The sequence below is a fragment of the Streptopelia decaocto genome, assembly GCF_964273445.1.
Source record: "Streptopelia decaocto genome assembly, chromosome: Z".
NCBI classification, from domain to species: Eukaryota; Metazoa; Chordata; class Aves; order Columbiformes; family Columbidae; genus Streptopelia; species Streptopelia decaocto.
Genome location: NC_138657.1, coordinates 32,501,571 through 32,515,074, shown reverse-complemented (window position 1 = coordinate 32,515,074; position 13,504 = coordinate 32,501,571).

Here is a 13,504-nt window from a genome sequence, read left to right as displayed (position 1 = left end):
ACTCATCACTGACAACCTGGCACCCAGTCAACAGCATAATAATTCCAGTTTCAAGGCTTACTAACAGCTTCTCCAGAACTGTTACTGGAATTTGGACAAGATGAAGGGAAAATCACATTCTGAGAAGACCTGACTTGGTAGTACATTTCCACCAGTGTTTACACAAGCGGACCAAAACATCTTTTCAAGAACATTTTCTAGAAGAAATGCATTTAGACAGGTTGATATCTCACAATATTCTTTTTCATTTTGATGTAGACTCTGGTATATGATTACAGATAAGATCTTAACTGTACAGAAAATATAAGAAGTATAGAAGAAACACATAAGCACAATTCAACTGCAGAGAGAAAACATTCCATGAAGATGAACCAGCTTTATCTGCAGAGACTGTATGTAACTATTGCACACTGAATATGACTAATAAAATACACTAGTCAGAGCCTGAAATATCTGGTCCTGATAGCTCTGCGAGTCAGTGATCTACAGAGCAATGTTAAACACCTTATGAGTTGCTTTGGGCTGTAATTTCTTTACATACTTCTACTACTATCCTGGGGCATTGAAGGGCATCAGCTATTTTTCTAGTCAAAACATTTTAAAACATGAAATGGCTTTTCAAATGAATGCCGTATTTCCCAGTTTAAAAAGGATTAACTTCTTCCTCCAGCTTGGGTAAATCACAGAGCGTGAAATAAAGACAAAAAAACCTCTCATTTTGTTACTGTTCATGAGAAATCACTAAGTATTTTGACAGGAAAGTAAACAAAGTGAGAAATTAGATCTTCAAGGAATATTTTTTCTTAGCTAGCTAAAGTATGTAGATGTGTATATAAAATACACACATACTATAGAAATAGATTTTTTTTAAAATCCAACAGACTGTTACTATTTAAAAACAAAACCAAACCAAATCAAAAACACAAAACAAAAAACCCACACAACTATTGGTTACGCTGAAATAAGTGTTAAATGTTTTGTTCCTGGGTTATGTCTGGGTCATGACCCTTGAATGTAAGTTGCTAAACACCAGTAGTGTATAAATATCTCATTGAGAGTCATTTCAAGACCTGGTGGAAGTAGGGAGGAAAAGCGTAAGTTATTTTGTTTGGTTTGGTTTTGGTTTTGTGGTTTTGTTTGTTTGTTTTCCCACTATTACTCTGAAGTTCATGTGAATTCATGCTCATTATGTGTTACACCTGCTCTGAATACCTGTATACCAGGTATGTCACCTTTACTTCAACGTTGCATGAGTTTTTTACTACAACTTGCAAACAGGCCACTTATCTTCATTTTCAGTCCTTTGTAGGCAGCCAGCCAGCCTTCACTGTACCTGGTACACATACTTCATTTTCTGGTAACTCATTAATTTCTCTTTATAAGAGCCAGGGTACTACACTGGTTTCCTACTTTTTTTTTTTCAAATACATTTTTATCTGTTTGAAAATCATATTTTTCACTGCACTGCTCATTACTTTAAAGGAACTCACTATTAGTAAATCTACAAAAGCCTCAGTTTATTCTTTCAAATAGCCTGCTGTTGAAAAAATAATTCTAATCCTACTACTTTGGCTTCTGGGGTACCAAGGCCTTTTCAATATTTGTGCAGTTTCTCCATCTGTTTGTATCTGTGTGTTCTCTCTTTTTTATTTCATATAGAGTTTGTAAAATGTTTGTGGCTTATTTCTTTGTGTTTGTGCAACATTGAGCAGTCTTGGTTTGATACACAGTTAGAGCTTTCAAAGTGCTATAAGGAATAATAAAAGCAATTTGTCCCATGATATCTCTCTGAAAACCACCTAAAAACAAACCAGTAATTAAAATTGATTCATTTATGTTAATTTCTTGCATTTTCCAGGATCCAAAAAAATTAAAAAAAAAGGAGAGAGAGAAGAAAAAGTGAAGTAACTGAAAAAAACAATGTTTCTAATTGAAAAACTTATTCTGTCATTCTGGTGTTCTTAAAACTCTTTTAGTACCATTGTCTCCTTTCCCATTTGATTTCAGACTCATTTTACATGCACAACTATTGCCAGAAGAGACCAAAAGTACAGAAAATCCTGAAAAGACACGCCAGTGGCAGACTTTGATACGCTAGCAACACCCTTAATTTTAGCCTTGAGGAGAAAGAAGTTAAACAATGAAAGAGTGAAACAAGAGCTTTACTATAATCCTACAGTTCACAGCATATGGCTTTCCTGAAACTATTAGAAATACCAGTGTATGAACGAGGTTTAGTTTCAGCATCTATTTTCTTCGGTCACTCCCTGCAAAACACAAAGGATATCTAGCTGTTTTCACAAGTAATTGAATTACTTCACTATTCTGATCACTAAAGATTGTCAGTTCGTTCAGAGACATTACATTTATTTTTTGCTAGGATTCCTGCAACTTTAATCATTAGCTGTGTTTACTTCCTTTTCTTTGCCAATTTCAGTTTCATAGCAGCCAAAAGTAAAAAGCACAGTTTCTTCCTGTTGTCTTACCAACAGCTTGTTTTGTTTCTACTGTTTTTCTCCTAGAAGTATTTCATTTACAACCTGATTTCCATTCTTGTTCCTGAATGCCTGGAGCACCTGTTGCTGATTTATCATTTCACAGAGGCCTTCTAGCAGCTGTTCTGCCTCTTTGCTTATAGCCTCTGAGGGTTGTTAGTAAGTACATTTGGGCTACGCAGGGAGCCTGACAGATATGCACATAGAGCAGCACACCTTGAACTGAATGGCAGATTAGATGAACCTAAAAAATTCACCATACCCTGAGAAAAAGAAAAAAAAGAGAGAGAAAATAATAAGGAAAAAGAAAAAGAAAAAATATTAATCTGTTTAATGCAAGAATTGTGTGTTTTGTCCAAGACAAAATGAAGCATTTTACTATATGGATAAAAATGAATGCATCTCATTAGTGACATTTCTTTAATACAAGTAAACCATTATATTGGTTTGGTAACTGGTGTTTGAGTTGCTTTTTCAGCAGTTCTGAAAAATTTTATTATTCCTTTCATATTGTCCTGATGTGTTTGTTATATCAATCTGTATCTACTTAGCTAGAAGCTGTTTCTGAAGTACACTATCTTTGCCTTACATACGTTACACAAAGTAGTGTTTTGTATGTATGCATATGATGTGTATATCTAGGTGTCATTGCAATAAATGGTCCTCATCATATTCTTTACAGTAATTTCACATTTATTGCTATCTCTGGATCTTTTCAGAGAGTTATACTACATATTCAAGAGCAGTTCTAATTTGGCATTTGGACTTGTGTCCCTGTACTTCAACTATATCATAAAACCAGAAGTTGGTAGCTTTCCGTGCCACTTATTGATATTAGAAATAAGCAAAACAGAATATATAAACAGCTTAATGCCTGTCAGGTGACATACAGTGAAAGTGTTTGGGGAAGGGAAGGGCTAGTACCCAGAGGCTAACAGTATGCACTTGCAATGCCACTGTTAATACTGTCAATTCTCACATCATGACACCCGTGGTAAAGAAATTATTCTGCCGAAGTCATCATAGAAGAGTAAAACCTAGTTCAAATACACTTCTGAAGTTTTGAAAAAAAGGGTTTTTTTTTCTAAGACCCAATGATGAACATTTATGGTTAGTTATCTATAAATTACTCTTTCAAGATTACTGAAGGCTGTATCTACAGAAGAGTGTACGAGTGACACTCTAGGAAAGACCTAGAACTGTAGAACTTCAAACGACATAAGTTTTTCTGAATCAAGCTTGCCTTTCAGTAAGTTTCTCTGTTGATTTGATTGATTAATATATTCCACAAAATCCAGTTTGATATGATTTGGTAAAGAATTCAAGCTAAGATACAGACTTGATTGTTTCATACAGGGAAAATATCTTGAAAAATTGTCAGAAATTTTCTAAGTTCTCTATAATTTTTAGGTTTTCTATTAACACACACTACTAAATTTTAATCTGCAACAGCAGCAGAGCTGTGCAATAGGTACTGACTCCACCAAACCTTCTAAGGCTAATTTCACCCACAAAAAATGAAATTGGAAGGCTACCCACAAGTTCAATAAGACTTCTATTCTAAAAACCTATTATTATTCCACAGAATTTTTATCCAAACTATTACTGTACAAAAATATTAAAACACAGGTTGTTCTACGTAACATTGTTTGCTCTGTCTCTTTTTATGCAGTGCAAACATGTACATAGGAAATGCACAAAGGCAGATTTGACACTAACTCTGCCTTAGGAACAAGCCCTCACAAAAGACTCTAAAATCTAATGATGTGAAAGGTATACAAATCTTCTAAAGCCAGTTGGTTAAAAAAACTTTGAAGAGATTAGCTTTTTATGGGTAACATATAAATAAACATTTATTGTCATCTTCATTGTTGTGTTGCTACTAAATAAAGTTAAAAGAAGAAAAAAGGCCAAATCAGGTATCACAAGATGTTTGGTAAAATCTGTTTTGTTACTTTGTGTTCTTGTCTGGATTCATCTGAAAACCTTCCTCCCTGGCAGAGGTCAAGGAGTGAACAATACCTCAGAAGTCTTATCTAAATTGAATATTAGCTTTTATTTCATGAAGTCACTTTGTTACTTTTTGTTAGCTCTACATGAAGAATAGTGTTAATCTTACTAGTCCCCTTATCAGGTAGCAGCAAGACAGTGTCATCAGCATACAAGTAAATAAAAGATTTATCAGAATTGTAAGTGGGGAAATATATCCAGCTCCAAAGAATGGAATAAATGCTTTAACAACTCCAGTGTTCATTGTGGCTTTTGAGGAAAGAAAACCATCTGTGGCTTCGAATTGTTGTTTCTTTTTTGCTAAATAATATTGCAATCATGACAATGCTAGGTTATTAATACCAAACACAGAAAACTGCCTCCACATATATCATAATGAACTTGGGTATGTGCAAAAGGTTCTCTCTGTCTGTCTCTCTCCTTTTCTGAGGAAGAAAGTATTTTATTTATAAAATGACAGAACCAGAAAGTCACCCCTGTAAGATCAAGGGCTATTAAATAATATTGATTGAGAGAATGAACAAAAATTCATCTGGGACTCTTACATCTAATAGAGAGGTACGTGATATTAAGTAATAAATAAGTCCAAGGATATTGTAAAGTGAAATTCTTATCATGTGACTGCTGTAGGGTTTTTTTCACAGTAAAACTTCAACCACTGACACTCATTAGCAAAAGCAAAATAAAACTTATTTTCTTTCTAATCCACATCTGTTTCTCTAAATAGATATGAAAAAAAAACCTCCATCCATACTAGTTACCACAAGTATAAAGTAATGTACATTTGAATGAAAACAATGCTGTTATTATTATTTAGGTCTTAAGAAAATTTTGCTTTGTTTGAAGAACAGAATTAACATTGAATTATTTATAGAGGGTTTTCAGAGGAACCAGAGTTTTTAAGGGAATCACATTAACAATTTCAAAATACAGTGCAGAAGCCATCTAACCACACTGTGTATTTTTTATTTTGATGCTTTTACCTTTTAGAGAGTTTGAAATTTCAGAAAGAAGATCGAAGAAATTTGAATTACATAGGAATTTCAATAGAGTAGTACATTCATAAATTCCACTGCAAATGTGGCAATTTCCAAGTGAATTATTCATTTTGATAAGGCTAAGAAGCCTTTACTCTGTTTCAAGATAGCACTCATACTGTTTTAACATAACAGGGGGATTGGACTAGATGATCTTTCGACGTCCCTTCCAATACTTAACATTCTGTGAAATAAATAAAAACAAACTTAAAATGGTATTTAAAAAGCCTAAAATATAATTAAAACGTCTGATAGAAACACAGCATGATGGTGAAATGTTTTCTGTGAAGTAATTCCTACAGTTGTTCAAATACAGAAATACAGAAGTCCATTCCCTTGAGACTCTTACTTGACTTCTGGAAATGCAAGTAGTCAACAGCTAACCTAAGGATACTGACAGGTAATTTGAGGTATCTGTTGTACTCTTTTTTGATTATGTACTACATATTTTTCTCAGAGACTGTCATCACTAATTTATATTTTATTGGACTATAAACTGTAGAATGTCTAAGTCTACCTGCTGTTTAAAAAAACATGGTTGCTGATTTCAGCCAAGAGAAACAACTGTTAGAAAATGAAATTGGATATGTTGCTTTAAATTTCTTCAGTCTTTCAGTTAGTTCCCAGCAAAACCTGGAACAGAAACAGATGTTATTCAAATTGGTTTTACAGAGATCATTCAAAAGTTTACCTGGGGAGTAAATGAAAATTACTGTAAGATCTAGCATTATATTTTTATTGAAAAGGAAAGCTGGTCAATGAGCCTTGAGCAACGAGTGTTGCATGCTAATAAGATCTCTTCTAAGATGTACCAACTTCAAATCCTCAGGGTCCAGGAAAGGAACAGTTCTAACACTGAAATTTACGTTTTCATAATGCTCTGGAAATACAATATCCTACACTTCAAAAAAATCCCAGATAAAGTGCATTTCTTTCAATGTCACAAAACATACATGCATACTTTCCGAAAAAAACATAGAGGCCAAGGAATCTTACATAGTCTACAAGCATGAGTAATGAACTGAATTTTCAAACTCTTCCAGCCTCGTACCAATACTGGTCCATTAATTCCATTCCTGTATGGCATCTAACTAAAAAAACATATGGATCTTTACTGTGGACAGTCATATGCTGTGGTTATAATGAAGGAAGTTCAATTTTACATTTATTTTCCAGTAAAAGTCCTTCTCAAAGGATCTAACTTGAGGTTCAGTATAAAGACGGTTAAGTTAATACTAGTTTGACCCCACTGCTCTTGCCATCTGTTTATCAGAGACCTTTCAGCAGCTGTTTTGCACTCTTCTATTGACTAAAGGATATTAATATTGCTTGGCAACTGCTTGGTGTATGAAATAAATGGTTATCTCATTTTTTGCCTAACAGCTGTCAATTCATCCATGCTAACACATTTATGGGACATCCATCATGTATTTAAAAGCTGGACAGCTTCCACTGTACTTTTGGTGGGAGAATATTGAACAATGAAGAAAAGCAGCCAGCAGACGTTAATGACACAACTATACAAAACCACAACTGTAGTAACCTACCACATTAATCACCTTTTAGAGATGACTTTTTCTCTGACTAAAGAACCCTGCAACTGAGTAGGTAAGACCTATTGCCAAAATACAACTTGAATAAGAATCAGTTTCCTAGGTTATTTATATCATTATTTCTGGATGTGTTTGCTCTTTTAAAAACTTCTCCTTATTTTCTGTGCTACGTGAAGAAGATATTGTACAAGCAACATATCAGTCAAGGAAGAGAACCTATGTTTAAAAACTGCTTGTTGATGGGGTCTTCTGCAGTCGAGTGGTTATACATGCATGCAATAAAACAATCTGAGCATCAAAACAAGAACTTTAAAGTCTGGTTCTAGTTCACACAGATTTCTTTTCCACCATACATTTTCTTAACTCCTATGAAACACCTCCAATTTTTTAAATTTGAACTTGGAAAAAAGGAGTTTTCTCCCATCCTCTGTCTCCTTTGATCACCGAGCACAGCAGAACGAATTCAGTCCACTGTTTTTTTCTTCAAGGGTTTTAGGTTCAGTTATGGGGGTCCCCCCCTTCTATAGATTTATTTTTTCCTTCTACAGATATATTTTTCATTTAGTTACTTTTCAAGGATTCCTTTAGCTACATTTCAAGTCTCAGAAGTTGCAGATCAATACAAGAAAAACAGTGAAAACCAGCCCTTATTATAAACCATTCTGGTTTAATTATTTGATGGGAGAACTAGAAAAAGAAAAATATATATATTTCACATTTAGTTTTAAATGTTTCATTTTAAAATAACTTATTGTTAATTCAGAATAAAATGGTACTATGCCTGATCCTTCAAAAGGATTGTTTTGTTTGATTCTAACTTAAAACTTTATTTTGTGGTGCTTTTAGAATGACCAGTTGTGGTGGTTTGACCATGGATGACTGCCAGGTTTCCATCAAGTCACGCTGTCACTCCCCTCCTCAGCAGGGCGACGGATCAAAAATAAGATGAAAAAGAACTCATGGGTCAAGATAAACACAGTTTAATCAAGAAAACAGACTAGAAAAGGCTACATGCGGAAGCAAATGAAAACTAAAGATTTATTCTCTTCTTCCCATCAGCAGGTGACGTCCAGTCACTTCCTAGGAAGGAGGGCTTCAGCACATGGAGCAGTTGCTTTGGAAGACAAACACACTAATAGTGAATGCCAGCCCCTGCCCCTACTCCTTTTATTGCTGAGTAGACATCATCTGCTATAGAATATCCCTTTGGTCAGTTTGGATCAGCCATCCTCTCTATGTCCCCTCTGAAGACCTTGCCCACCCCCAACCTACTGGCCCTTGAGAATGAGGAAGGAGGTTGGAGAGACAGCCTTGATGCTGTGTGAACACTGCTCACCAGTAACTGAAACACTGGCCTCTTATCAACACTTTTCCAGCTACAAATGTGAAGCACAGCACTATAAGGGCTATGTTATGTAGAAAATTAACTCCATCCCAACCAAACTCAATACACTAATGAAGTGTAACCTAGATTGGTAACAAAGAATTTTCTTTGTCCCTCTTCTCCTTTCATCCTATCTTAACTCTCATTGTATCTTTGTGCCTGCAATGAAAACTTTGGTGTGAATTATCGGGAAGGTTCTGTGGATTTATAATACATAAAATAAGTACATTGAGTATTACATTTTTCATTTCAAGTTCAATAACTAAATTATCTAATTCCCTGTGTGTTTTTTAGTTCCCTTGGCTCATCATACTTAAAAAATATAAACAATATTAAAATACAAAGAACACATAGCGGCACCCTCTCCCTGCTCCCAAGATATAAAGTACAAATTATCTTTTCTTACTTTATACTGCACCACAGTATAAAAAAGATATTAAGCTACTAGAGAGTGTCCAGAAGAGGTCTACGAAGTGGGTGAAGGTTTTGGAGGGGAAGCCATATGAGGAGTGGCTAAAGTCACTTATTAAAAAAAAAAAAATGGAAATCGATGGGAAATAATCAAAATAACTATGAGGATCTGAATTCATAAGAGTAATTCTTAAGAGTAACTAAATACTCTTAAAGTATGATACAACAGAAAATCCATGTCTCAAGAATAAATAACACTACACAAACTTAAACAAACTGCATTAAATGCAAATGCTTCAAAACTATATTAATATTACTCCAGGTACACACAGCATTTCTCACTGTTGAATATTCTGAAATTCTGAGTAAGGTTTTAGATACTTAAATACAGGAATTTATCTAAGTTTAAAATTATTTCTAAGTGGCTAAAATGAAATCTATTTGAAAGTTCTGATAAGGAAAAGATCAAGTCAAGTAGGACCATTACTTCTACAAAGTTTCCAGGCAACTTGGTAGAAGTCACATAAAGACACCCAAAGGTGTCCTCTTAGACTTCTGTTGATTTCAGACAGCTTTTAAGACTTTTTCTGAGTCACTGTCAATACACTATAATCATCAGTATAACAGCTGAGAAATTTGACTGCAGACAAGATCCTGAACTTTTAGTTTTAACTTTGTATCAGATCCTAAACTCTGACTCATATTGTGCTATAATATGCTTGCTTTTACAGCTAAACAGTCTAGTTTCCAAAATAGCATGCAATGTCATTGAAGACCTATTCAGATTTAGTTCTCTGAGAAAAGAAATACACTGTATTTCTGACTTTCATACAGTGTTTTCCACAGAAGACTCACGGCAGTCATAGTTTTGACAACTGAGGCATCTCTGCAACAGTTATTTAGAAATTGATAATAGCAGTCCCATATGAATTTGCTGGTGGTCACATTTCAGACTTTTGAGACGAACTAAGTTAAAGTGCAGCATTGCTTTCTTGTGCAGCTTGTGCAGCATTGCTTTCTTCAGCACCCTGATGCATCCTTTGCTGACATCATAGCAAGACCTCTCTCCATGATTTTTCAGTGTTCTTAGTAATCTGGAGAGGTCTGGGATGGCTGGAAGCCGGCACATGTTGTCTCAATCTACAAGAATGGCAACAGAGCACCTACAGCAACCCAGCAACTACAGGCCTGTCAGCCTTACTTTCTGCCAAAATTATGGAGAAGATCTTTCTGGGAATTACTGAAAAACATTTGAATGACAACACAGTCATTGGTCCCAGCCAGCATGTATTCATGAGGGGAAAGTCTTGCTTGTCAAACTTAATTTAGTTCTACAGGTTTACTCACCTAGTTGGCCAAGGGAAGCCCATCATGATCTTTTTGGATTTCAGTAAAGTCTTTGATACTATCTCTCATAGTATCCTCCTGTACAAGATGGCTCACATACAGCTGGATCAACACACAACGCAGTGGGCGAGCAATAGGCTGACAGGCCAGGCTCAAATGGTTCTAGTAAATTGGGTTATGTTGGGCTGGTGACCAGTCACTAGTGGGGTTCCACAAGGATTTTGCACCTGGGAACACAGCAATCCTGGCTGTACATACAGACTGGGGGAAGAGATGCTGGAAAGCAGCACCACAGAGAAGGATCTGAAGGTTCTAGTGGACAGCAAGTTGAACATGGGCCAACAGTGTGTGTCCTAGCAGCTACAAGGGCCAACCGTGTCCTGGGGTGCACCAAGCACAGCATTGCCAGCCAAGCGAGAGAGGTGATTGTCCTGCTCTGCTCTGCACTGGTGCAACATAACTGGAGTACTGTGTGCAGTTCTGGGCACCGCAGTATAAAAAAGATGTTAAGCTACCAGAGAGTGTCCAGAAGAGTGCTAAAAAGTTGGTGAAGGATTTGGAGGGGAAGCCATATGAGGAGTGGCTGAAGTCACTTGGTTTGTTCAGCCTGGAGAAGAGGAGACTAAGAGAAGACCTCATCATCGTATACAGTTTCCTCACAAGGGGAGGAGGAAGGGTAGGCACCGAACGCTTTAGTGACCAATAAAAGAACATGAGGGAATAGCAGAATGATGTGCCAGGGGAAGTTTAGGTTGGACATTAGGAAAAGGTTTTTCACCCAGACGGTGGTGAAGTGCTGGAACAAGCTCCGCAAGGAGTTAGTCACAGCCTTAACCCTACTAGTATTCAAGAAGAGACTGGACAACACCCTCAGACACATGGTGTGAACTGTAGATTTGTCACATGCAGGGACAGGAGTTGGACTTGATGATCCTTTTGGATCCTTCCTGCTCTGGACATTCTATGATTCTATGATGATATTTTCCCCACATAACTAAAGCCAGGTTATATACAAACTTTTCTCTCCATTGAACACATAAACTGCAATTGAGAGGACAATTCTCAGAACAACTGTGTAAACATTATTATATTTTCACCTCAAAAGTCAGGTAAAGTTTTTCATGTCAGTATCACACCAAGTGAATGTAAGTCAAACATTTAGGCTTTATATGTTACATTCAAATGCTTTTAATACAAGAGATATAAAAAAAATACGGGTGGCCTAAATGAGAAACAGACATGTTCATATAGCTGTAATACTTATTAAACAGATAAAATAAGCTTATCCTTAGGCCCTGCTTGAACACTGCCCTTTTACCCTTTATTTAATCTTCAGTATGGTCTATGTTTGTTTATGCCACCAGCTTGCCCACATCTTCAGCACTAAGTTGCATCTTATAAGTATATGTAAGAAAATTTCTAAGAAGATATGAACATGCTAACAGAAGAAGGACAATTAATTATTTGAAAATGTGCTTTCTCATTGAGTGTTCCTGATGTATTACGACTCTATCTTGGTAATCCTGGTTTGATGGACTAATAAAAATCAAAACTCTTCTCAGCTTAGGTTTATTAAAGCTCCCACCATTCATACTATAGAAAGTATGAAAATGCAAGCATTTTTATACCTTCTAAACAAATTTATCTGTTTAATTTTCCTTTGCTCTTTCACTTAGAGCCTTAGCTGAATGTATTTGTGTAGTGTTATCATTTTCAAATAGCTTGTCTTTATGAAGTTGGATGAATCTATCCATGTAGTTTATACAGCTCTTTTGTGCTTCTAATAAAGATTCATGTATGTTTGAGTAATTATTGCTTTTGATTTTGTTCATACAGAAGCAATGCAGAAATGAAGCCCAGTTATGGTAATGTTTGGAAAAGCATCTCCATGAAACCTTTGAAGTGTGATCAACTGAAGACTTTATAGAGATTGAACTAAGAACAGCTCTTCTATTTCTTATTTTTTAGATTTTTTAAATTTTCATTCTGCTGGAGGAATCATTGGAGCTGCACTTTTAAAACAATTGTCTTAATTCATTATCTTGTTATACTAATAGAAGTCTAATGTTAACTCCACTGACTTCTGAGTCATAATGCTAGATTGAAGCCCTGATTAATGAGTCCAATTTGTTGTATTCCAGAATGTACTTATTCACAAGGTTTTCAATCACAGCTATACTTAGTTGAGTTTGTAAACCATTATTGTTTTCTGTAAGTTTTTATGTGTTTCACAGCAAAGCATTTTCCACTTGAGGTACCTCATGTGGCCTACCAAATTTGCATTGTGTCGAGGGTTAAGATTGCGGGGTGACAATAAAACCCTGGCAGATGTATTGTTAACCCCCTCTCCCCCCCACTTCCCCCTTTTTGCCCCTCCTTCTCCCCCCTTCCCACTCAGGACAGGCGATCGGGAGGGAAAGAAGGACAGAGAGAAGAGAGTTGGAAAAATTAAAGATGTTTTACTAATGCTACTAATAAGAATAGAGAAAATAATACAAAATATACAAAACCAATCTTGAAAGTCTCAGCAACTGCAGAGCCGGCACCCAAAGTCCTGGATTAGACTCTGCAACCAAGCGGAGCTGGATTCAGTCTCTCACTAAGCCTCAGTTCTCAGGGACAACCAGCGAGATCCTCTCCTAATGTCGGCCATAAGCAGAAAGGGACAAGGTCCTCGTGGTCTCCCACTTTTATATGAAGTATTCACGTGAATGGAATGTTATACACAGTTGGTCAGTTTCTTAGTCACTTGTTTCTCGTCGCCCCTCTCGCGAGATGTCCATCCATGCTTATCAATATGTTTGCATTCCATTGCTAGGTTTACCAAAACATGGGTCTGGTTCTCCAGGAAAATGCAGTTAATATGAAGGCTTTAGCTGACAGGCAAAATTCACTGAAAGAGAAACTTGTTTTTAACAAAACCAGGACACATTGATATACTGAAAAGGAAACAAAAAAAGTCTACAAAATCTAATTTCTTCTAAGGGCTGTCATTTCTATACATACTTGAGATACTGTTAACATTCCTTTAACTGTGATATACATTTTAGACACAATACAACCAGATAAATTACAAATACATAATATAGTAGCTGAAAATGAGTTAGCTAGTTTTCAGCCTTTGTCAATATGTTAATCTTGACATAAGCTCCAGTTGAAATCAAATCTGGCCAGGGATGTCAAACACAACAAGAGGGCTTCTTCAAGTACATCAGCAGCAAAAGGAAGGATAGGGCAAATATAGGTCTGCTGCTGAATAAGGTGGGT